At 41.4% G+C, this 20,571-nt stretch overlaps 1 protein-coding gene across 1 annotated transcript in view; it reads right to left on the bottom strand.

Annotated features, from left to right (window-relative positions):
• The window catches only part of LOC123515434 (putative neural-cadherin 2), a 367,250-nt gene extending 359,495 nt beyond the window's left edge, over window positions 1-7,755 (bottom strand). Inside the window, exon 1 of the mRNA XM_045273998.1 lies at window positions 7,441-7,755. The gene's annotated coding sequence lies outside the window, so the exon portion shown is untranslated. The remainder of the gene's footprint in view (window positions 1-7,440) is intronic.
• Between the last annotated feature and the right edge of the window lie 12,816 nt (window positions 7,756-20,571).

Below are 20,571 nucleotides of genomic sequence, written 5' to 3'. Positions count from 1 at the left end.
TATATAGAAACAATAAAAGCCAATATAAACACTAAAGCAATTAACTAATTGCTACTTATCTCTATAAACAAGGCACACAGCACAATTACAACAGATCGAGTGTCACGAAGCATGGAGCAAATTAATGTAAGAAGAACAGATGGCTTTTATTCAATTAAAAATTATATTTTAAGAGAAAATAATATAGTAACAATGCGTCTTTGTAAAGCACTACATATTTCCTGTCTGCTACACTTTTTGAGCAGTGGCAGATAGAAACAAAACAAACAAATTCACCTCTATGTGTATTACGTATTTCACATCCACGATCTGTAAAAGCTCACGTCAATGCATGGAATACCTTTATGCTAATATTTTCCCCATAGTGGACAGTCCAAATTCAGTGCGCTTACTCACTACACATGCCGCTTGTTTTGACATTAACGTTCCGGCCATCCAACACGCAGCCATTGTTTGTGTGGCTCGGCGGACAGAGAAGTGTGGTGGGCGGCGTAGGTTCTGTATGAGGGAAATCTAATTTACCACAGTAAGTAAAAAACATCTGCCGCCATTGTCAATAGGGCACAATAAGCCTACACACCTCAATAACACTGTGTTCCATATACGCCTGTGTGTGTGTGTGTGTGTGTGTGTGTGTGTGTGTGTGTGTGTGTGTGTGTGTGTGTGTGTGTGTGTGTGTGTGTGTGTGTGTGTGTGTGTTATATTTGATAGATATACAATTTTTAAATGAATATATAGATACTTGTGAATGGATAAGTAATTAAACAGGTAGAGAGGTAGTACACACACACACACACACACACACACACACACACACACACACACACACACACACACACAACGACAACAGCAATTATGACAACCACGACCATGAAGACAACAGTGATGACATTGACACAAATAACAAATATGATAACAACAAACGTGATGATGACGAGGAAGATGCCAATGAAGATAATGATGATGGTAAATAACAACAATGATGATAGCTGTGCATGACGTCCATACGCACATACAACTGCCACACACGCGTCTCGAATCATTAAGCTCACGCTGCCAATGTGCTAAGGGCTTCATTAAAATACACCAAAAGCATCTGAAACAAAACTCCATCGGGAACTCGTGACTGTTCGAAACATTCTCACTGAAAACTATAATGAGGTTGGGATTTCTTCTTGCCTAAAAGGAACTGCGAATTCATTTACAAGTTGTTTTTCTTTTATGATGCACACAGTAGAGGGTATGTTGGTGTTTTTGTCTCTTCGTTCGTTGATCCGTGTGAGCTCCTATCGAAACTTGACGGATGTGATAAATTGCAGTAACCCGGAGGAGAAAAACACGAGCTGGAAAGAACTGATGGTGTGTGTGTGTGTGTGTGTGTGTGTGTGTGTGTGTGTGTGTGTGTGTGTGTGTGTGTGTGTGTGTGTGTGTGTTTGAACAGAATGCATTCGAAGACTTCCAGATTTTCAGCTTTAAAGCAACTCTTCCACTTAATTAATGCTTACATTAAATCTCACAGTTAAATACGACAAGGAAACTTTGGAACTTCCTCATATTCCATCTCCTAGAATTTCCCTTTTTTCCTTTCTTTCTTCTCCTCCTCCTCCTCCTCCTCCTTCTCTTCTTCTTTCTCCTCCTCCTTCTACTTTTTTTTCTTCCTTCTCCACTTCCTCACTGTAAAAAAAAGAAAAGAAAAATAGCAAACTCTTTCAACTTTTCTATCGTGAATTTCATTTAAATCTTTTACATAAAATTCCCATAATATATCAATATTTGTGTGTGTCTGTCAGTAAGCTAACGTAAGAAAACCATCCTGGATTTAACCGTATTTCACCAGTTCTGAATAATGTCTAGGAATTTTTGAATGACGTTTATACAAGAATACGAATAATAAAGTGTTCCTGCTTCTGAGAAAGGTTGGGTGGCGAGGAATCTTTGCCTGTTTTATTCTTTTCTCTTAAGCGAAGTTTGCCAGTTGTAAAAGTTCAGTGGATTCCCTCTTTACAGTACAAACAGGTCTGTTTTTACCAGCTTTTTCCTATGAATTTATCTCCTCCTCTTCCTTCTCCTCTCTTACTTACAATTTTTCTTTCATCACTCGTTTTCATCTCCATGTTTGAATGTATATTCGTCCTCTTGATTTCGATTTTAATACTTTCCACTCTATTTCCTCTTCCTCCTTCTCTTCCTGCCTCTCCTGCTCCTCTTCATCCAACAGAATTAATATCACTCTTGATCACATATTGAGAAGTAAAACTAGCTTATCCCACAAGTCCCCTCGAGTGAAATCCCCTCAGTTGTGCAGCCCTGGAGATCCTGACAACCTCAAGAGCTGTGAAGGGCCAGGCAGGGCAGAGGGTTCCCGCGAGTATGGAGGCGGAGGAAGAGGAAAAACAGAAAGAAGAAGAAGAAGAAGAAGAAGAAGAAGAAGAAGAAGAAAGGACGAGAAAGATGGAGAAAGGAGAAGAAAACCAGAAAAAAACAGTACAAAAGAGAACAATGGAAGAAGAATACGAACAACAATGAGATCAAAGAGAAAGGAAGAAAGGAAATGGCGTGCAAAAAATACAGTGTTGTTTGTGTAACACTGTATTAACCCCTTCAATACTGAGACGCGATTTTTACTTTGATTTTTGGGTATGGTTAGACGATTTTATGTACATTAGGAAGATTTTATGGAGCTCAAAAGATATATGGTCAGAATCTTCACTATTTCAATCCCTACATGAGTTCCTGAAGCTGTAGAGAATCACGACACAATAAGAAGAAAGGTTATGAAAACGTGTCATGGTACTGAAGGGGTTAAACGAGCTGACGAACCGTGGCGCATGGAAATGAATAAACTATTGTGGCAGTATGAGTGTGTGTATCGTATGATTATTACACATATAGGATGCTAGTAATAAGTATGGCATATTGCGAGTCAGCACTGCGGTGTGAGCAAGAAGAGGAAGAAAAAATGAAGGAAATGAAAATAGAGTAAGATGAAAGAGGAAGAAAAGGAGGAAATGAAAGGAAAAGAGGGAAGAAGAGAATGAAAAAAGAAGAAGAGGATGAAGAAGAAAAAAAATGGGGAAGAAAGACAAAACAAAATGAAGGAAATGAAAATAAAGAGTGAGACCAAAGAGAAAGAAAAGGAGGAAATGAAAGGCAAAGAAGGAAGAAGAGGATGGAAAAGAAGAAAACAAAAAGGAAGCAGAGGATGAAGAAGAAAAAAAAAGGGGAAAGCAAGAGAAGACCTAGGAAGTGCTCAGAACTCAGAAGCTAGTCCAAAGCATTGCCAAAAAACAGAAACGCTTCTTCTCAAAATACCCGAGTTATCCATGTGGAGGCTAGACGGCTATCCATGCAGGACTTAAAATGCAGGAAAATAGCAAAGATCAAGATCATATATAGTGAAGGCAAGCCGAAAGCCCTGTCTTGAGTTCCGGACCAGCTGTTAACGGGATGGAATAAGTCTACTCCACAGCTGAGGAGTGGGACAACTGAGACAGCTAGACAATAAGGAGCTTCTCCTCATAACTTTAATCCCACTAGGAGCATTGTTCGGAGAAGCTGTTGGCCTTGAACTCTGTACGACATACACAATTAGGAAAACAATATTAATACCAACAACGACAATGAAGACAACAACATATACTACTACTGCTACTACTACTACTATTACTACTTCTACTAACTACTATTACTATTACTACTACTACTACTACTACTACTACTACTACTGCTACTACTACCATCACTGCCAACTGTTATTACTAAACAAAATAAAAGATGATAACCACCACCACCACCACCACCACCACCAACAACAACAACAACAACAAACACACTCCCACATTTCATTATTTGATAGTGACTAGACTTGAAAAATAGAAAATATCTTTCTTTGTGAAATGAGGTGCATAAGTAGGGACACGCCGCACGCCTCCACACGCCCCCGCACGCCCCAGCCATCAATAGACATGCCTCCTTGTTTGCCCTAAGCCCTGCCATGAACAAGTCCACGGTGCCTCGACCTTCCTCAAGCCAAAAAAAAAGATTGTGGAGGTGGAATTCCCTTGGCACAATATATATTCTTCCTGTATCCCACCAACACATCAGGTCCCTTGTACCATGCGGCTGCAAGACGACAGGGGCCGAGTATATGATGGCGCATATGCATGAAAATAAGACGATGCAAGAAGAGGAGAGGAAAAATTGTTATTCCTTTTTGCCCTCAGTTTTGTTTTTGCTGTTATGGTTATGACTGGAGTGGTGAGGGTGGTAGTATTATATAGTAGTAGTTGTTGTAGTAGTGGTAGTATTGTATAGTATTAGTAGTTGTAGTAGTAGTAGTAGCTGTTGTTGTTGTTGTTGTTGTTGTTGTCATTGTTATCATTATCATCATTGTTATAGATATCAGCATCACGACTGCTACTACTACTACTACTACTACTACTACTACTACTACAACTACTTTATACAATGACATCTTTCCTTGAAATAATTTACAAACACAAAGGTAGACAAAGAGAAAGAAATTTTGTTATAGGACAGCAGTGGTGATAATTGTGGCGGCGAGAGTGACAATAAATGTAATGTTAAGGTTACTGAAGTGGCAATCATAGCCGTTTTATTAGCAGCAATATCAATAACGGCAGTAGAAGTGGTAGTTGAAGGAGGATGAAGAGGAGGAGAAGGAGGAGGAGAAAGTACTAGAAGAGAAGGAGAATGAAACACAAGAGGAGGAGGAGTAATGGAGAGAGGATAAATTGCAAAGGGAGAAAAATGAAAGAGGCGAACCTGAGCGACGAGGAGAGTGAAAGGAGGACGTGAGAGGAAGAGGTCTTGGCCAGTGAAGAGGAAGAAAAGAATAAGTTCGTGTGTCGTGAAGCAGCAAGTACAGGCGAGTGGAGTGGAGTTCAAGAGTAGTGTCGTCATCAAAGACACAAAGATATTAGGAGCTGCTTGTGAGGGTGATGGTCTTTTTTTTTTTTTTTTTTTTTCTTTCTTAGCTTTCCACTAAACGCTTCTTTTAATGGAGAAACTGGATGCCCGGCACTGATTAGGTTAGTGTGTGTGTGTGTGTGTGTGTGTGTGTGTGTGTGTGTGTGTGAGGGGAAAGAATGTCAGCTTGAATGAGTGAATAAGGGTCACGAGAGAACGCCTTTCTTCCTCTGGTTTCACAAGATGCACTTTAACAGTAACCCTATACTCACCTCCCTGCCTCGGACACTGCCCTGCCTGCTTGTCTCCCTTCCTCATTCCCTCTTCCTGCCTCACCGTCCCTTTCTCGTTCCTTCCCTCCCTCATTCATTCCCTCCCGGGCCGGTAGCAGCAGCAGCAGCAGCCATGTCAGAATAGATTAAGCTTTAATAAAGAATCAGAATATTAGGAAGAAGATTTGTTCCTCCGTAAGCAGATGACACCATTGGCAGAAAAATTAACCCTCACCCAACAACGGCTTCCCAAGATCATCCGATAAGCTTTTAATCCTGCGTGTCGAAACATTTATATGCTCTCGACATTTGTTGATGGTCCTTTTGACAGTCCTGTCATGTTATTTTTCCCCCTTTTTTTTTTTTGCCAGTTGCTGTAACTACATTTACTCCGGACATGTAACAGAGTTGTGTGGTGATTCATTTGTTCCTGCGACCTTTTAACCTTTTATAGGAGGCAGAATGTATTGTTTTGCTATGTACTCCATCAAGAAAAGTTATAACTACATTTCGTCTTTCAACTGATAGCCGCGTCAGGGTTGAGTGTACGGATTCATACTTTATTCCTGGAACGTTTAGATTATCCATTTTCCGCAGAATGTTTGTTTTGTTGTGCACTGCATTTCTCCGTTATTCTTTACGTTAGAAAACCTATAGTAACACTCAGTCTCTTGAACGACATCCTTGCAATGAAAGAGTGTGATCAATTATACTTTATTCTTGTAACCTTTCATCTTCTGCACAATTACTCGTACTTCTTTTTCACATATGTTGTAACTTTTCATAAAATGCTAAAAATCCAAGGCTTTGCGAGTCTCCCTGCATGAAGGCACACACGTCTTGGGTGTCCTGTAAAAGTAACCTGAGCTTTGTTACGCATCGCAAGGTTCGTGACAAAGAAGCAGTTATGATTTTATTCAGAATTTTGTAACGTGCGAGTTTATTTACTAACAACTTATGCCAGTATATTTATATTGACTTTGAATTTGAAATACTTGAACCATTCAGTTTGTTTCTAAATCAAAATAAACCTTCAAGCTGACAACTTGTTTGCAAGCTTTCCACACATTACAAAAAAAAAAAATTATTCGTTCATTTATTTGTTTTCGATTCGTCACCTTGCATTATTCATCCTAATGTTTTCTCAGCTGTCATATCCTGCGAGGGAAACGGAAAGCTTTTGCCTCATTATTCCGGTATATTTATTTATTTACCCACATTAAGGTCGCCATTGAGGGGTGGCGAGCAGCTGTGGGTGACGCCGAGCCACGGAGAGGAGAGCGTGCCGTGTGTTGGCGTGCAAACATTTACCTTCATTTTCCTTTCTCTTTGCAGTGTGTGTGTGTGTGTGTGTGTGTGTGTGTGTGTGTGTGTGTGTGTGTGTGTGTATGTCCTTGTGTGTTTTGGCATATGTCGCTATATAGTGTGTGTATTTACGAGTATGTCTGCATTTACGTATCACGATTTCAACACAAATCTAAAGAGTTACACCTAACAAGTCAAAAGATAAAAAACTAGAGCAGTAACATAGTATTATAGCATTCAAACACAGCATTCACTTGCACACCCACCCTTTTATTCCACGCCATCAAGACAAGCTGTTGCCAGTGAGTCAGAGCGAGGGTAAAACAGAGGCTGGCTGCTGCAGGCCTGAAGGAAAGGGGCCCTGCAGCCATACACTCTTTTCCAGCATTCGGACCTGATTATGTGCCTCATCTAACTGAGTATTGTTTGTCGTTTGTCCGGAAGTGTGTCGATGTGTAGTGGTTCAGTGTGCGCCAGTGTCCGCTGATTGTGTAATGTTTGGAAGGTTTCGTGAGTCCTGTTCTCGCTTAATCGTCGTGTGGTGTGCCTGCTCTCTCTTTCAGCCGCATATTCAACACTTTAAAGCTTATAAGAAAATTCATGCAAATTATAATGCAAGAGAGTGTCTGGTTGTGTTCGGAAAAGATATACGAGTATGTAGGTAAAAATTATTAAAGTTTAGGCTGCAGGTGCAGAAACCAAACTTGTGGTGTATTTTCTTTTCGGCATGTGGAAAAATAAAGCAGCTAAAGATCTTTCTTGCTTCAGAGACTGAAAACTTAAAGCTCATGGGAAAAAATATGCTTTGCCTTTTAAACAAAAATGTATTAAATGTATACGTAAACAAATTTGCGGTATTGTGTTCGGGACATTAACATAAATATTGAATTGAAACCAGAGTAATTTCCAGACATTAATTATTCTTTTTACTCACCGGTGGCTACGCTGAGTGGCAACAGGTCCTGGTGGGTCAGCTGGCGGTGGCTGGGTCAGCGCCGCCTCTTCCCACAGCAGGGCGTCAGCACAGACACAGCTGCCCCCACACACCACACACAGCCCTCTGACTCGCCGATACTTTTTTTTTCTTTGGTTATTTTCAAAAGCAAGTATATTAATACTGTTTTCTAGAGCAACACTGTTTTGTCACACTATGATTGAATATTGAACACGGTCGCAGCAATGAGCACCATCGCGGGCTTGCACTGAGCGCGCCGCCAGCCAGCCTACTCGGTGCGGCAGCCGGGAAGGGAGTGAGGCTCCGCTCGGGGCGCGACGCTGTCTACCTCAGTCACCTCTTCGACGCAGGATGGCGAGGAGTTGCGCCCCCACGATCTCGACCTCTGAGAGAACAGCTGTTTGTTTTACCTTCCATATATTAAACAAACTTTTTTTTATTGTTTTGTCTTAAACTCTTACGCTGCCGGCCCTCACTATAATTTTTCTTTAACGCAAAGGGATTTCTTTTCCTTTCCCTATTTAGATATTTGTAGACTAATTTCCACCCGCACAACAGTTTGGCGAACATTGACTTTGCATGACTATATTATGAGTCCCTCGCCCTCGCAGCCAGGCCGACCACCCGCCCAATGGCTTCTGATTAAATACTCCCACCGTTGTTCTGAGCGCAAACGTTGAGAGGGGCCAGAAATTTAATCATGTCAACTTAGTCGCAGTGCACCCCTGAGGGAAGACTAATGGACGTGGAGAGCAGCATCACTGGCCTGGGCTGCTCCCCTTGCTAACGAGGCGCGACCCTGGCTGACGATCCTCCCGCCAAGTCGCTAGCATGATGCGTACCCGTTACCCTATAGCTGTTGGGGCGCCAGTATCATCAGGCAGGGAGATGAACTAGTAGTAACCCCAGCAATACAATAGTGATGCGACGTCCCCGCGCACAAAGCACTCTGTCCTAAACCAAATGCGTACAGTCCTCATCCATTGCGTCCCGCCGTTCGGTCCTCGTGCAGGCCTTCAGTCATTGCCAGAGTTCGAGTATCAGTGTACAGTTGTTCCGAGCATCGATGTCACATATTGGAGTGGGATATTTAGTAGTGGCATTAGTACTTTGGTCACCTGTACGTGTATGTAAAAACGCGGTAGAAGGGGGGGTGGTTGTCTTTCATGTTAATTCACCGTTGATGTATTTAAAGCGATGCAGAGTAGATGATTTAGTGGGTACGTGTTAGTTTGTTTGTAGGGTGACCTTTGACATTCATCACTCAGTTCACTCTGGTACTGTACACTCACGCACCAACGTACTCGATCCTGCATCCCATTCCCATTCCTCCTCCATACCACATCACGTCGCCCTCCACTCCCATCGATTCTTCCCCTCACCAGTTCATTGCTGTCCACCCCACCCTCATTTCGTCACTTCAGCCTTTTCTCATCTCTCCAGTAACTGTTTCCTCTCTCCCACCACATCTATTAAAACTTGCCAGGGCAGAGTTCACTGTCAAGGTGTTCACTGCCTACTCCTACCAATCCATTTCGCTTCTATTTGCAGTGTTGTGTTTGCGATTGTTTCATTTGTGATTCGGTATTTGTTTACTATTGGTATCACGCTTTTTTTTCTCTCTCTCTCTCTTATAAAAGGGGTTCATGTCGCTTTGCAGGTCAGTGTTTTAATATTTGACACTCAGCATGCTAGAAATAGATATGTTTTTACTCTTGTTAGAGTTGTAATAATCTGTATTTAAATAAATGCAGTAGAAAATATTAAAGTTCAACTCTAAACGAACGCTTTTCCAGTTTGTATTCAGTGTGTTCACAATAGAGTGTCACAAGCCACACTCGTGAGCCGAAAAGCTGCATGCAGGTCATATGTCAGACTTTGGCTGCACAGTTATTTGATATATTTTCCTTTGTAGATCGTGTGGGCGATATGCTGCACCAGAACACCAAAGGAATCCCGCCGCCGGATGATGTAAGTGTTATTCTGTTTTATTTAGTCGAAATTTCACGCTAAGTTTAGATCACAAGAAGAGGAAGAAGAAAACTTGAGTTCACGGAAAGGCAAGCTCATTCTTATTCTGCCTCGCTCTTGTGTTACCAGGCGTACAGTGTGTTTTTCAGACCCATATATTCTCTTGCTCGGATAGGCAATATTTTTCGCGGAAAGAATAAGTCTTTCAAGGTCATTCCCCCGTGGCCAATGATGTAAAGAGACGCGTGGTGGGGCCGCGTGTGGTCCATTACTGGATCGTGCATGATTGATCGTCCACCGCTGTGCATGGCTGAGCCGCGGCTCCTGCACGGCCCACCGGACGTATAATGAAGAACTGTGCGCCTGAACCTCCACCAGCATTCAAGCAGCCTTTATCCCGAGGCAACCAAGTAAATTGTTTCGCGAATTCTGTGCTTGCGGAAATGAAAGACTGGTGAGATACGCGTATTGAGTCTGCTGTCTCCATAGTGGTGTCCTCATCCCACCGCCAAACAAGAACCAGCGGACGCCCAATCCCTCGCTGAAGAAAGGAACGAACTCCATTAGAAAAACGGGAAGAAGAAAGGCATTCACAACTTCTGTAGCAAATGAAAGTCGCCAAGAAGAATGTATCGCATAACTTGGAAAGAAATATAGCTAAATAACACGTGCCTTCACCTGGAAGCTAGAGTGGCGTCCTGCATGGTATGGAGAAGGAGGATGTGGGCGGACCTGTGTACCTTGATGGTTGCCCCGCGGCTGTACTGTGTAACGTTCTATTCTGTTCGCGAGAGCTTTGTTACGATATTACACACTCGTCAGGGAATCCAAGTGTAAAAAAAAAGAGTTCAAATGTCTGTGTGTGTGTGTGTGTGTGTGTGTGTGTGTGTGTGTGTGTGTGTGTGTGTGTGTGTGTGTGTGTGTGTGTGTGTGTGTGTGTGTGTTTTGATATACAGTGCGAGGGCTTTGTTGAGCTATATGTTTGTAAATATCCGATTTCTGTATGTGTGTGTGTGTGTGTGTGTGTGTGTGTGTGTGTGTGTGTGTGTGTGTGTGTGTGTGTGTGTGTGTGTGTTCGTCCGTCTGTTTTGATTTACAGCTTCTCTCTTATTTGTATATTTAGTCTCCGTTCGGTAATTAATATCTGGGTTTAGAAATTCATTGTGGCTATTCAGAGAGAGAGAGAGAGAGAGAGAGAGAGAGAGAGAGTCAAATACGTACTGTACCCCTGAGAAATTTTTATTCATTCTTTCACTTGCGTATGTTTGCGTGTGTGTATGTGTGCGTGCAGGAATGTAGTATCTGTTCCTTCACTACTAACAATGAGCCATGGCGCAGTACAGTTATCGTGAAGGCATCGGTTTGTGTGCTTCTAAGTAAGAGGTTTTATGACACTTGGAATACGAATGAGTCTTTTAGGGAGAGGGTTGCTTTCCTTATTCTTCATTGTGCCTAATGGAATGCCGGTGCTTTGTTGTATCTATTCTCCTTATCCCTGCATATTATCGTCTTATTAATGCTGGTCTGTGTAAGGCTCCCGCTTATCTGTCGTGGTCTTGCATTCGAGCATCTGTTTTTAAAGGTATGCCCTTCAGACCCCTTTAAACCATGACGCGTTTCCATATTCATTCTGCTTACTGTTTCGTGGTTTTGTACAGCTTCAAAAACTCATGTAGGGATTAAAATAGTGAAGACTGAGACCATTAATCGTCTGACCTCCATAGACCCTTGCTGGTGTCAATAAAATGGTCTAATCGTACACAAAAATGTGTCTCAGTACTAAAGGGGGTAATTAAGTCCAATATGGTTTTAGCCATTCATAAAATACAAAATTCCAAGGGATAAACGGATACTGGATGTTGGTATGTAGCGAGTGCATTTCTAATCAACTCCAGCTTCCGTACTTTAAGACAACCCAAGACTACAATATTACGAAAGAGAAGACATCAGGAGACTTGTAAAGACAGAGCAACAGAGTTATTTCCAGATACCTGCGATGGAACTACTAATGTTGCTCGAGGGTACATTCAGATTAACGTAGTTGCTGTCAACATTTGAGGTCGAATAAACTTTTTTCTTTCGAAGATAAAAGATAGAATAATGTACAGTCCGTAATTCACCAGGTTTTTGTTTACAAGTGAAAATGCATAAGAGTCTGCTGGGCATGTAAAAAAGCTAAAAAGAATACTATCAAACACTTACTGAAACGATTAAACAGGATTTCTTTTCATGGATAAAGACAGATTAATGTTCTTTAGCGTTCATTACACAACAGACTCAACACTACAAGATTACATCAAATACCACGACACTTGCTGGTATACAACAAGGCTGGCTGAGCTACTTCCCTCAACAAGTAAATCACTAGTAGGAGGAAACGATAAAGTGAAGCAAGAGAGAAACTGAGAAAATGATGAACTCCCTCCTTTGTTGGCGTGTTTTCGGAAAGTACCTCATCCTTCAAACTAATGCCTACTTGAATTACATTGATTTACCAGTAAGCAGGCCGAAAAAAGAATACTGTTTTCCCCTCGGCTAGTCACTGCGCCTCCCTCTTCCTCGTCGCTTTCCATCACGCTTCTCGTGCAGCGCCGGGGATGAGGGAACTATGGATAACGTGAAGTGCCCATGAAGGGGGGAGAGAAAAAGGAAAATTTACGGCTTTCATCACACTAAGAGCACGGGTCATGTTTTGTCTTGTCTAGCTCACACTAATATGTATAATGTGTGTGTGTGTGTGTGTGTGTGTGTGTGTGTGTGTGTGTGTGTGTGGTAACTCTTTTATTACTTCATTACTGCTGGAGTCGGTAAAAGGCGTCAGTAACAGCATCTTATCATTTTCATCTTCCTTAACATCGTCTTCCTTTACACTTCACCATCTTCTTCATTCATCTCTCTCTCTCTCTCTCTCTCTCTCTCTCTCTCTCTCTCTCTCTCTCTCTCTCTCTCTCTCTCTCTCTCTCTCTCTCTCTCTCTCTCTCTCTCTCTCTCTCTCTCTCTCTCTCTCTCTCTCTCTCTCTCTTTTTTGCTCCCTGTCCTTACTCCAAACTAAAAGCAAATACACGGAAACACAACAAACGACCCCTTTTATTATTGAATTGAATTATAGCACAACCCAAAATGACACAAGGCAACGCATCGATAACCGAGAGAAGTTACAACACTTAATCTGCTGGCGTCATATTTTACAATCTTTATGGCACCTCTTTTTTGTTGCCAGAGAGTACCCACGAGTAGAGAAGTAGTAAGAGACTCGTAACGTCTCACTACAAAGATGTGCCGGCCATTCCAGCTGACAGGTGGTACTTCGGGTGTGAGGAGAGAAAAATTGGCATCCTTGACCCATCCCGTTTTTCGTCTCCTAACAGTCTGGAGAAGCCAAGTGTCTGAAAAACTCTGAGTCATGGTAACGAAATGAGCCATCGTCTTGTGTGGAGGGTGTCTTTGGTGATAGTCTCTCTCTCTCTCTCTCTCTCTCTCTCTCTCTCTCTCTCTCTCTCTCTCTCTCTCTCTCTCTCTCTCTCTCTCTCTCTCTCTCTCTCTCTCTCTCTCTCTCTCTCTCTCTCTCTCTCTCTCTCTCTCTCTCTCTCTCTCTCTCTCTCTCTCTCTATATATATATATATATATATATATATATATATATATATATATATATATATATATATATATATATATATATATATATATATATATATATATATATATATATATATATATATATATATATATATATATATACCCGTTTGTGAAATTGCCCATTTCATGAAATGGGCAAACCCAATTCATGAAATGAACCTAACCTAACCTAACCTAACCATTTCATGAAATGGCCACTCCATTGTACATTTCATGAATTGGGTTAGGTTAGGTGGTTAGGTTATGAATTGGTTAGGTTAGGTTAGGTTAGGTTAGGTTAGGTTCATTTCATGAATTGGGTTTGCCCATTTCATGAAATGGGCAATTCACAAACGGGTGTAATATATATATATATATATATATATATATATATATATATATATATATATATATATATATATATATATATATATATATATATATTTATATTCACGTTTATACATAAGTTAAACTCCTTGATAACTCCATCTTCACATTCTCTACCCGCTTCACGACGGAGAGGAGAAAAGACTTACTTTAGTACCCTTGTCCTCGTATTACCTTCTCACCGTCACCACAACCACAAGCTAAGCCAGTCTTTAATGAGGATAGACTTTTAAGAGCCGGAACAATGATGAAATGACCTATTGTTTCCTCTATTCATACGGTACACATATGTATCTACCTACATACATACATACATACTAATTCATCACTACAAAAGGTAGAAAAGAACAGACTCCTTCCTCCTCAATGTTTTCCTCAGAAGCATGGACAGTTTTCAGAAGCACGAGCTAAGCAGACCTCCTAATAATCTTAGTTAGTCTCAAGAGGATTGACCTTCGGCGGGCGAAACAACAGAGGAAGTACTGTTTTCGTTCCGTCTTGTGAATATGTGTATGTCCCTTCGGCCATCCTTTGCCATAAGCTCTTTTGTCTTTACTTTCTTTTCACCTCTGTCTGGATCTCTGTGTCTGGATCTCCTTTTTTTCATCTACAAGAAGCTAACATCTGATCTGTTTCCGTCTTTTTCGTAGCTCAAGTCAAGTTTTCACTCTGTCATCATAATAGCAGCATCCTGTCTCCTTGTCAGTTGTTCGTACCCTCTGCTAAATTTTCCATCTCCTTCATTTTACACACACGCTTTGGGATACTTAATCTGTTAAGACCGAACACAGCATTGAGTATGTTATGTAAGTACTTCCCAGCGAGTCAGTGTGTAAGCAGTCATTCATTCATTCATACATTCATTCATTCATTCATTCATACATTCATTTTTCATTCTTTTATTTACTCCTGCAGGCATTCACACGTACATCAGCGGGACTTCCACTCACTGATGACTCCGTTTGCACATCATTTGCCGTTGAACCGATTGCCACTAATACCTCTCTCTCTCTCTCTCTCTCTCTCTCTCTCTCTCTCTCTCTCTCTCTCTCTCTCTCTCTCTCTCTCTCTCTCTCTCTCTCTCTCTCTCTCTCTCTCTCTCTCTCTCTCTCTCTCTCTCTCTCTCTCTGTGTGTGTGTGTGTGTGTGTGTGTGTGTGTGTGTGTGTGTGTGTGTGTGTGTGTCTCTCTCTCTCTCTCTCTCTCTCTCTCTCTCTCTCTCTCTCTCTCTCTCTCTCTCTCTCTCTCTCTCTCTCTCTCTCTCTCTCTCTCTCTCTCTCTCTCTCTCTCTCTCTCTCTCTCTCTCTCTCTCTCTCTCTCTCTCTCTCTCTCTCTCTCTCTCTCACTTAAAGTATAGACTCAACACATTCATCTTTACGTGTCGCATTGCGGTTCATCATCGCTGATGTAATGACCTTAATGCCTTCTCGCGGCGCAGTCCCATGTCTCGCCACCTTTCCCGCAGGACGAGGCTATCGATCACTCCTGCCGGGATGAAATAGCTGAACATTACCCACTTGCAACGTGTAATGTTTTGAAATTAAATGGGTTTTTTCATACAAGGAAACACAGTAGTGCCTTCAGAAGGCAGAAATATCAGAAAATGTATGAGAGAGATCGTGAAAAAGGAAACCGACTAAAAAGACATGACTGTTTTTGAAGTGATACAAAAAATAATGACTCCATTGTCAATCGTACAGAAAAAATATGTGAAAAAGAAAACTTTAATCAGGGAAAGATCCTCATCACACCACAAGAAAATATTGTACATTTTTGTTTTGTTATCTTCAGAACGCATGAAAAGATTTGAATGTTGGAGAAATGGTGTGCGGCGAATGCAGGTGTATTATATTGTATTAAAAAGGAAAAGAACTGGAGAATGTACACAGGGAGGAAGATAAATCTAAAATACTGGAAGGATGGCAGGGTATCAAGGGATTAACATCGGCGAGAGAGAATAAAAGACGTGACTTGAAAGTATAGTAGATGAAATATGAGACAGAGAGAGAGAGAGAGAGAGAGAGAGAGAGAGAGAGAGAGAGAGAGAGAGAGAGAGAGAGAGAGAGAGAGAGAGAGAGAGAGAGAGAGAGAGAGACAGACAGACAGACAGACAGACAGACAGACAGACAGACAGACAGACAGACAATCAGAGAACAGAGAAAGAGAACGTTCCCGATAAAAAATAATAAATGATGATAATGATGCTAACAGTAACCGCCATGATAATAATAACAATAATGATAATAATAATAATAATAATAATAATAATAATAATAATAATAATAGTAATAATAATAATAATAATACATCAATTATGAACATGATAGTCGGAGGCTGACAATGCAATACAGTAAAGAGAATCAGCACAGAAGAACTAGAGTCACTAATCTTAAATCTTGTACAAAAAACTTACACTGAATTATTCACTAAACCCACCAGCACAATAAGGTGTGTGTGTGTGTGTGTGTGTGTGTGTGTGTGTGTGTGTGTGTGTGTGTGTGTGTGTGTGTGTGTGTGTTTTCACCTCACGTACGTCCTGATGGGGTTCAGCAACGGCACTGTGGTCGTACTTCCCCATCAGTCAGCGGGCGACATAATATAACATACCGTCAGCCAATATCCATAAACACGCCACGCCACGCCATGATACCGTGACTCGTGCTGTAACGTAACGCACCGCGGGAAATCATAATTATATTCCCTATTTTAATGATATAATAAGCCACGTATCGATTATTTCATTAGCACGGATTCGTAAGAATGAGACAGATAAATGGGATGAGGCGCTGGGAAATAACATATAAAACTTAATTAACCTTTTTTCCTGCTAATAACAAAGTGAGACGTGATATTTGGCTTTTTTTTTCACTGAACAAAAACATAGCATTATAGCCACTGAATTCTTTAAATTATGTATACAACAACTCCTTTTCAGTTTTTTTTTTTTTTTTTATGCAGGAGGGAAGCCAGCCAAGGGCAAGAAAATATTAGAAAAAAAGGCCCACTTGAAATGCTGGTTCCCGTAAAGAATAGTAAAGAATCAGCCAAAATTTAGGAACAAATGTCTTGAAACCTCCCTCTTAGAAGAAGTCAAGTCGTAGGAAATCGAGAATACAGAAGTAGGCAGGGAGTTAAAGAATTTACCAGAGAAATGTAGGAATGACTGAGAGTACTGGTTAACTCTTGTGTTAGAGAGTTGGACAGAATAGGGGTGAGAGGAAGAACATATGAAAAAAAAAAAGACAAACTGTAAGAAGCCATTAAGCCTTTACTTGTCAATCCCTCTATTAACTTGCTTCATATATTAACCTCAAGGAAAAACTGTAGCAGTGAAAGAAACAACCAAGCTAACTCCAGTAAGACTCCAAACCTCACACCATCGCTCTGACATTGCAACCCTCCCTGCAAGTCGCACTAAAGATCGGGTAGAGACGGTATAGAGACTCCAGCGCACCACTGACACACTACGGCAAAAGGGGGAAGGACAAAAAACGGCATGGTGTGTAAATACATAGCGAGGAGAATATATGGGGTATGGTGGAGGGCTCACGTTGCTTATAGCCGGCACTAAAATAATATATCTGTCCGGCAGGTGTCGTTAATTACTCTCGATTTGAGGGCACGAGAGCGGGCCTTCCCTAAATTGATATGTGGAATAGAGGACTCATTAATCTGGAGGGACGAGGATGAGGAGGAAGAGGAAGTGGAGGCGAGGGAAGCGTTACTGAAGGAGGGATGCAGAGAGAGAGAGAGAGAGAGAGAGAGAGAGAGAGAGAGAGAGAGAGAGAAGGGGGGAGACACTAAACAGTTCATATATAGCTGTGTGGAGATGGCTAAAAGCTATAGTCCTAAAGGAAGATTGTGATTGGCTAAGGCTAAAGGGGAACTAGAAATCAAAAGGAAGGAGTGTCACATGCAAGTACAAGGAGGTGCCGGCGTGGCGTGGGCAGGAAGGTGCGGGGAAGGTGCCGGGAGCCTCAGGGTGCGGGGAAGGTTGCGCCGAGGGTACAGAGGGAGAAAGGTTACGCCGGAGAAAGATAGAGCAGCGCGCGACTTACACACACACACACACACACACACACACACACACACACACACACACACACACACACACACACACACACACACACACACACACACACACACACACACACACACACACACACACACACACACACACACACACACACACACACACACACACACACACACACACAACAACAACAACAACTATAACAACAACAACGATAACAAACAATCCACCACTACCACAACAACAACAACAACAACAACAACAACAACAACAACAACAACAACAACAACAACTACTACTACTACTACTACTACTACTACTACTACTACTACTACTACTACTACTACTACTTTTTTTGCCATGTGTAACGCGTAATTCCATCTTCTGTTCTCTCTTCTTCTCCATCCTCCTCCTGATCATCATCTTTCTCCTCTCCTCCTCCTCCTCCTCCTCCTCCTTCTCCTCCTCCTCATTTTCCTCTTCCTTTTCCTCTTCAGTGCTCTCGGCAAAATATATGTTCGTAATCCTTTAGGTAAGATTATGAGATTTCTATTTATATTCCTGCGTTGACGTAAAAAAATGACGAGGCAATCTGGTGCGTCAATAGTACTGTTTTAGCCACTGAAAGGAGCAAACACTGGGTTATTGCTTGCGAATCCCCTCGTATCGACTTTGTATTGTACGAAGAGAAGCTTACCACAGTGAATGACAAGGCAGCAGGTGTAATGTCCATATTCAGAAGCGCCTTGATCTCTCACCATAACAGATTTCCAAGGCCACAGAGACCACTAGCCCGGTTTTTCAAGACAGTTTCTCCTAATAATAATCTAGAAATCTTACCAGTCCATCACCTAAACCATAGAAATACCCTTAAAAACAGGAGCACCTTCAAATATAGCCTTTGGAAAGTAGTGATAGTGAAAGAGCAAAGCGTTTAAGAATGCTGCTCTTAGTGTGGATCTGTCACCGTTCACATGGCAAATATCAATGTAAAGAAATCAAGGAGACAAGACTTATCCCATCAGTTCCCTCCGTAGAGTGTGAAGGAGATATTCATAAGTAAGGTCCTTATTCAGAAACGCTTTGTTCTCTCACCACGACCATTTTCAAGGGACATATAGGTGATTAGCGAGGTTTTCAAGAGTGTTTCTCCAATTAATAATGCAGAAATCTTGTCACTGCCTCTAGAACCGTAAAAGAAAATAAAAATTTCGTGTAAATTTGAATAAAGCCCTTTGAAATAGTGAAGGCGAAGCACGAAAGCGTTTGAGAATATGAGCCTAAGAGTCACAAAGATGTTAAGAGAAGTCAATTGTGCTGGACAACCTCTTTTTACCTACAGATGTTGAAATTGATGTTAAATTATACAGCTTTTCACTGGTAACTTAACACGTGCCAGAGAATGTGAGGCCTCCAGATCGTAACTGTAGTGTACAAACAGCAAACACTCAAGGAGGAGGCATTGTACTAGAGATTCGTAAAAGCACAAGTAGGAAAATTCTCAGAGAAAATTCTGGTCGAACGTTGTATTCAGATATGATTTCAGCTCAGCAACACGTGCCCGGCCTTAATTAACCTGCTGATTTTACTCCATGCAATGCCCTTAAAAGTTAGTACGAGTAAATTAGGACGAGCGACGTTGTGTGCTTCATATTCTGGTGGGAAGAGATGACGTCACAACATGATCCAACTCGACAAGATTTATTATTATATCGATAATTCTGATACTATGAGCGTATAAGTAGAATTATCGTAATGCAAAATAAATAAGTCTTTGTAACGCTGTCGTAAGGAAATGTTCTCTCAAATCCTGTTAGCGTAAAGATCTACAAAAGAGAACTAAATACATGGCAGATCAGATAAAAAAATCCCTTGTTTAGATATTTTGATGCGAAATATGTGAGAAAGTAGTATTTGGAGTCACGAAAGATGATACCCTTCATATTGAGAGATTTATGAAGTTACTTTTTTTAAGGCTAACTTTTTTTTTATTGTTGACTAACTTCAGATACCTCTACTGACTTTGTAATGTAAAAACTTACTTTACTTCTGACATATAAGAAGTTCCTATCCGCTCGTCCCAAGACATATCGAGTTTCCAGCGGGAGGGATGGGGAGGGGAGGGAGACTTCTCTTCTTTCTATCAGTCTCCCACACAAATGGTAATAAAAAAGAACATGAAAGTACAGAATCAGCGTATCATTTCATTCGATAACGTTATTATAGACCAGTGTTGTTTTTATTCATTGTCATTATTAAACATCATCATCATCTTCCTCTCCTCCTCCTTCCTTTCTTCATCGTCTTATTCTTATTCTTCCACGGTGGATCCAATTTCCTTACGTCACTCTAATTACTTTTCAATCCCAAAGACCGACCGCCGTGAGGAACAAGAGAGAAACTTTGTGATCACTCCTGAAACAGACAGATTAGGTTTCATTCATCCAGACGGGCATGGATAAAGAAGGCAGTGCTAAGGAGGTGGGGCGAGGTGTTGGGGGTCAGAGGGTCGAGATACCAGGCAGCAGGTGATTCAAATGTTAGGGATATAGTACTACAGTGTTCAGGAATAGAGTGGTGTGTATTTTGTCATCTCCTGCAGTAAGTATGGAATCTGGAATAGTCTGGGAACTAAATATTCATGGGTGTCCTTTCGCCTATCCTGTATGTTGCTGTGTATGGATTTATGGATTCTCTCTCTCTCTCTCTCTCTCTCTCTCTCTCTCTCTCTCTCTCTCTCTCTCTCTCTCTCTCTCTCTCTCTCTCTCTCTCTCTCTCTCTCTCTCTCTCTCTCTCTCTCTCTCTCTCTCTCTCTCTCTCTCTCTCTCTCTCTCTCTCTCTCTCTCTCTCTCTCTCTATATGTAAAACTTTAATCTACTTTCCCCAATACAGAACAACCTTGTATGAATCTGTATATTCGAGAGAGAGAGAGAGAGAGAGAGAGAGAGAGAGAGAGAGAGAGAGAGAGAGAGAGAGAGAGAGAGAGAGAGAGAGAGAGAGAGAGAGAGAGAGAGAGAGAGAGAGAGAGAGAGAGAGAGAGAGAGAGAGAGAGAGAGAGAGAGAGAGAGATGCATACATGCATACACGGTACAACATTTTTTCACCT

The sequence above is a fragment of the Portunus trituberculatus genome, chromosome 39, assembly GCF_017591435.1.
Source record: "Portunus trituberculatus isolate SZX2019 chromosome 39, ASM1759143v1, whole genome shotgun sequence".
In the NCBI taxonomy this organism is placed as follows: Eukaryota; Metazoa; Arthropoda; class Malacostraca; order Decapoda; family Portunidae; genus Portunus; species Portunus trituberculatus.
Note: the sequence above shows the minus strand (reverse complement) of the source record. Positions and strands in the feature narration are given on the sequence as shown.